This window comes from Toxorhynchites rutilus, chromosome 1 (genome assembly GCF_029784135.1).
Source record: "Toxorhynchites rutilus septentrionalis strain SRP chromosome 1, ASM2978413v1, whole genome shotgun sequence".
In the NCBI taxonomy this organism is placed as follows: Eukaryota; Metazoa; Arthropoda; class Insecta; order Diptera; family Culicidae; genus Toxorhynchites; species Toxorhynchites rutilus.
In genome coordinates, this window is record NC_073744.1 from 19,577,359 (window position 1) to 19,583,850 (window position 6,492).

General features: G+C 36.8%; 1 protein-coding gene across 1 annotated transcript in view; it reads left to right on the top strand.

Annotated features, from left to right (window-relative positions):
- LOC129768189 (uncharacterized) overlaps positions 1 to 6,196 on the top strand; it is a 147,071-nt gene extending 140,875 nt beyond the window's left edge. The window contains exon 10 of the mRNA XM_055769662.1: positions 3,402 to 6,196. The gene's annotated coding sequence lies outside the window, so the exon portion shown is untranslated. The remainder of the gene's footprint in view (positions 1 to 3,401) is intronic.
- Positions 6,197 to 6,492: the final 296 nt, after the last annotated feature.

Below are 6,492 nucleotides of genomic sequence, written 5' to 3' on the forward strand. Positions count from 1 at the left end.
TCTGCCTTTGACGATGCCTCATCATAATATTTCAATTTATTTTCCTCCGGCTGGCGAAGAACGCAAAAAACGCAAAAAAGGACGCAAAAAACACTCACTCCACCCCCGCCCCCTCCTACCCCGGTTACAAGGCATTCCATGCTTTCAGCTGGAGTCTGGCTGATGGAATCATCCTAGTAAACGAAATGAAGACAGAGCGAGAGACACAAACCACGATCGAGTTGACATTGAGCGACTTCTTTTCCCCATAAATTATGGCAAATAATGGATATGGACTTCGAGTCTTTGTCCCTTTCACGCTCGCTCTCAAGCGCACTTGGGCAGCTCTGTTTAAGACAGAAGGAACGCTGGCACTGGCTTTCTTTGTTTGGCAGGAATAGCAGTAGCCCGGTGTGGGTGGGGATTTATGTAATTTCCCCTAACAGTTGAAATTTGAACATGCTGTTCCGGACGGACAGGATAATTTTCGAAAATGAGAATTTTCGCTGAAATGCTGCTCAATTGCAGGCTATTTTCCCACAACACACAAACCAACACCGATAGCCTCAAAAATGTCAACTCAGTATCGTTGAAATAATATAAGTTCGTTTGTTTCTAACGGATCTTTCATTAAGGACTTCTCAACTTTTTGACGTAGAACTACGTCTTTCAGGAAGGGTGCCAAATCAGGAAACAGGTCACGTTTTTATGAAATAAAGTCAACGTTAATAACTATTTTCACTGTGAATGAATTCTCATGATTTGCATAGCAATCGAATCGGAAATTCTCTGAGATTTGTTTGATATGCTATACATTACAATTCGCTAATCTCTAAACGGTTTAAATCGATGAAAACTGGAAGAACTTCCTTTTGACGTAGGATTACGTCTTTCGGGAACATATTGGGGTACAAATTGAAAATCGAAAATCGAGCACATCGTGAAAATTGTCCAATTTCAAACGCTTATTGCTCAGTCATTTCACGATGGATTGATGAAATTTTTGCGTCAATCGATTTCAGTACTCCATAACAATTTTTTATATCATCATGAAACTAACTATCGAACAATTGACAAATCTCAACCCCTATCCTAACGGAAATATCCACTTCTGATTGCTCGAAATTGACGACACATGCGGCGGGTCCCTAACAGAGACATCAAAACCATCGGCATTGCAAATACATGAATGTAGGGGGAGTTTTTGTTTTTTCCGAAATGTATTCCCTAACAGAGACATCAAAACCAAGGTGCCCAGGGGAAATCGACTTTGCAAATATATGCAAGTCGGGGGCATTTTTATATTGCACCTTGCTTTATAATAAAGATGGACGCAACGCAACGAGATGACTTTCGTTGGAGGCAGTTATTAAGCGAAATCTTGAGCGATTTGAAGAGCTTAAAGTATTTTTTTTTCGTTCCAAGTTATGTATGACTCATTTAAACGACCCTATAAATAAACCGATTATACTATTCCTAAACTTTGTTCTACCGCTCATCAAATATGTTCTTTCAATCAGAAAGTTCTCAATTTTGCGAACTTTATAATGAGAGAAGACTGTTATGTTAAAGAAGCCTGAGGATGTGTGCGTTGGTATCGATGCAGAAGAAGCTTAAAAAGGATTGGATGCAGCTAGGAAGTTGATCTTTAAATTGATTTGTCGTGACTTCTATATTGAACTGGTGAAACACAGTTGCAGTCTTGATAAACCCTCAAAATATCGTCAAGCTACCAAACCTTAATGATTTGATGCTACAATTTCCTCAATTCGTTGAAACAGGTAAAAGAAAAGGCTTGAGTTACGAATTTAGGCTACTCAAGTCGAATAAAAATTATAATTCCATGGGGCAAGAATTGAGTGACTCCGATATAACTTGGTCCCAGCTGTTGGATATCAAAAAGCGGGATGGGAAATTTTTGTATCCATTGCTAAGGTCGTTTGTAAGACATTGTTTGCGGCTCCCCAAAGCTTATGCCTTAAAAATAAATGAACTGAAAAAAAAAGACATTTTATGACGTTCATCAGCAAGTGTTGAGCGAATATTTTTGCTTTACAGTGCCAACAAAACAAAGTCCGGGAATCGGTTGGTTCACAAATTATGGATTTTATTTTGAGAGCGAGAAACCATGTATCGGCTCAAGGAGGAGCGTCAAAGATGAAGTTGAAGGTAACTTTGAAGGCAAAGTACAACAAAACCATGTAAAAACATCGTACAATTTAGAGGCGAAAAACTTTCCTATGATTTATTTTGTTGTGTTGACACGACTTTAACAACCCATAAATAAGAAAAATAAGTTCAAAGTGAAAATAAACTTTTATTTTCATTTTTTTCCTCTAACTTCCCGATACAGATTTTTTGGCTAAAAATACAGAAGTACAGTTTTTTCAGAAAATTTTACAGATTTAAATTTGGCAACCCTGGTAGCAGTTTTGTTAAAAATGACTTGATAAATGAAACGATTTATTTCATGTTTCATAAATAAAAACCAAGGTGTGTCCCGCTCGAGAACGGGTCGTTTGGTTTAAGCTGTCTGTTTTGTTGTGTTTATTTTCACCCAAGGAAAGTTTATGCGGCGAGAAAAATTGGAGAAACGAAAAAATATTAGAAAAAGTGATTTCCTATATGCTCTACATATAGAATTAGGTGCTGTTAGTCCAATTAAAATTCGCATTGGATTGAATAAACACTCAGAAATTAAAATTTATAAAACAAAATTACCTTTTCCATTTCAAACATGTTTTCTCTATATTAAAGTAACATGTTTTTACTGATGAGAAAAATTGATAATTGTGTGCGGTATTGGTAACTATCTTATATTCCATTAGTGAGTTTTTTTTCTTTATTTCATCCATACATAACATAGGAGGCATCCCGTCTAAGATCACAGAGGGCGGTTTTCATCATATCTCGTTCCACTTCGGTATCTTTTATCTGATACGCACCATCCAACGACTGTTTACCATCTTTCTGTCATCACCACTCGGTAAACACTGGTGGAGTGAACAAACAATATCCAAAAACCAAACAAAACGGCCCTTTTCAGGGCCACCAAATCATTATCAAAGAAGTTAACAATAATTCTTCAAACATATCCAAAATCAACATATAGCCTAACGGAATCCTACGTCAACTATACGGTCGTGTCACGGACACAACCCTCCTGTGACTTTTTTCCCATACATTTGTTCTACCGATTTGTGTGCTAACCCTAGCCGTATTTCGAATGCTTATAACTCGAACATTTCCTAACAGATCGGAAAGATGTTTGCATCAATTGATAGGGAATATTTCTACGCGTCTATCACAATTAATAAAATGTTATTTTTCATGAGATGAACAATAGAAGAACTGTAAAATGTCAAGCGCGTTATCTTTTTTTTACTAACGGTACAACCTGTTTTCATATTTTCTTCCCCCAGGAAATCCTCAACAAATATCCACCGATAATCACGTAGAAAAACTTAGGAAACCTTGGTATAAACACTGATGATAAAACCAAAAAAAAATCCCACGTGCAACAAAACCCGTTCTAAACATTCGATGTAAGTAGAGAGGGCCGCGAAGGAAATGAGTAAATCTAGTGCAACCAAACCCTCATTTCATCTCATTCACCTCCACGTGTAATCAGAAAAAACTTCTAGTGCTAATAGTAAAAAAAGAAAAAAAAACAACCAAATCGTAAATATCGCGCAAATGTGTTTGAATCAAGTCTGCAACAAGCAAACATAAGTTTTTTTCCCCAACGAACATAATAGCTTCCAATAAAAAAAAAACCGAAACCGAAAAACTTAGAACAAAATAGAGATAATCCATGCAAAAAACGGCGCACATTTGTGAGTAGAGATACTCTTAGCTGGATCAATGTTTTTTTATATATATATAGACTCGTAAATGTTATAATGTGCATTTTGTGGGTGGAGACAGCCACGGAAAAAATGTCATTTGTAGCGTAGCATTAATGCCTTGAGTGGTGATTGTTAGGCTTAATACAACTGATAAACACAGTGACAATGTCGGTAACACAAGTGGGCAAGAGAAGCAACCATGACATCTAGTTTTTAGCTGACGAAGAAATGATAAAACAATATTGCCTTCCCAAAACAAAAGAAAGAGAAAGATGAAAGTTAGTAAAATGTTTTTACCATTTGAATAATCATGTTGAATATGAACAAACAGATAATTTGGAAAACGGTTCGAACGTTTTTATGAGATCGAAATTAGAGTTTAATCAAAAAACAGTTAGATGCGAGTGTTTTTATTTACCACCTTAGAACGTTTTTCATATTTATTGGTTTTTTCGCGTCTGGCGAATAGTCCGAACAAAGAGTTTAAACATTCGTTAAGCACCCTCTCGAAAAAAAAAGTTTAAACCATCTAGTGAATAACTCAGTTACGACGACGACGAGCTGAACATTTAAGAATCCACTATGCAATCAAACAACAAATTAAAATGAGGTAAAGCCTAATTCTACATTAACACTGAAGAGAGATGAAAAAGGGATAAAGATCTGTAAACATCGCTCACTGAGCGGACGATTCGGCGAAAAAAGCACATTAAATTAATCTTAGCGAATAGCGTGAAACAATAAACGAAACAAACTATAGACTGTACCTACCGATACAAAAAAAAAAACGATAAAGATTAGAGGAAAAATGAAACCCGATAATTTAAGCGAGAAGAACTTCTCACTTCGATTGATTTGTACTCTTCCACTTTTCAATTTTCGATTTTGTAGCTAAGGAAACTAGAAAAAAACAATCGATTTATTGTAAGGGAAAAACAAATAATGAAATCGGGTCAACCAATTGACCACATCAGAAGATAACAAAACCACGAGATATCGAGATATATGTACGTTTTATGAACAACAACAAAAACAACAAACTGAACCATCACTGCGCGTTGTTTGGGCGCTGTCAGTCAGCCCACGGCTGCTCGCCGTCAACTGCCAAATCTTTGACAACGGCAGCCGGGGGGCGATCAAATTTAGTCGTTAGTCATCATTCCTAGAATAAGGTAATCAAGAATATATAAATATATTTAAAAAAAAACTACGGGTAGGGCCTAGCAATCGACCATATTTATAAGTGAATTCACTTCGCCGACGGAAGCCGAAAAAAGGACCGTGAGGGCAGCTGTCAAAGGCCACGCATTTTTTCGGCTCCCGGGGCGATAACGAGATTTTATTCCTATACTCAGAATTTAATGTGTAGAGCAATTGGACATCCTTTTTCAGTGGCCCCATAATTTGAATGCAACTTCTCACCGGAAGCGAAAACCTTTCTAAATCGAGTGTGTAAGTTTACTGCAGGTTGGAAGTAGAAAAAAACCCAAAATAGTGTGTAAACAGAGGTGTTTTATCAGAGAAAAGGAGCCATAATGTTTATAATAAATATTATAATTGAAAAAAAACAATAGCCTGTCTGGTGGAAGCAAATTCAACATAACCAAATGTTAGCCAACCATCAATCAGCTATAATATACAATAGAAGTAATTGTTTTAGAAGATTTAACTAGCTGTTTAAACAAAGAAAATTAAAAGGGAAAAATCTATATAGACAGAAATAACGTGATTGTAGAGCGTGCAGCGGAATCGCGCCTTTATTACAACAAAATCGCGGGACGATTTTGAAACCAATCAATTGAAAAGCATATTTTGTTGACGCTCTTACTCTTGTGACAGAGCTAGTGAAAGTTATTCCTTAACTGTGCCCCCAACAGTGCTGATGTTTGTTCAGCAACTGAATTCTCCTGAGTAACGACACATCCAACCCCTGGCACGATTTATTCCACCATGTCACTTTCTGTCGCTGCTTCAAACTGCTGAGCGGAGATTTATATATGAGCAGCTTTTCACAATACAAGGACCTCAAACCTCCCCCAGCAAGAAATGTCAATTAAAATACAAACAAAACCCTCTCATGTCATCAGGCCGACTCGTTCCAACGGCACTTCTATTGAACCAATTTACCTACATCTTCCACGACTCACTCACTTACATAGAATATGATAGCCAAACACACTCCCACCCGTTTAACTGCAACAACATCAACAGCTACCAACATATATAGGAGAAAAACAACAGAAACCTGAATGTGTTCATTTGATAACAGCGCTAATGCGAAATGTAAACAAACCAACTAACAAACAAACAAGAGCACCTCCCAACCAGTTGATTAGAAAAAAAAATAAATTGATGAAACAAAAATCAAATCAATCAGAGAGAAAATGAAACCTTTACTGTTCATGGCCACAGAGCACAGAAAATAAACATCAACAACATATAACATTAGCCAACACATTTCACTGTCATTGTTAGTCATCTGCAGATAAAAGCAAACAACAAGAAAAGATATGTCACATAAACATGCAGACTATGCAACACTCCCCCCATCCAAGAGAACAACTAAAATCTAAACAAACAAAAAAAAAATGCTGTATCGAATACGGAAATGTATAACGCGTCGTGACGCGTTTTTCCAGCGAGGTAAGAAATGTAAGGCATTGAA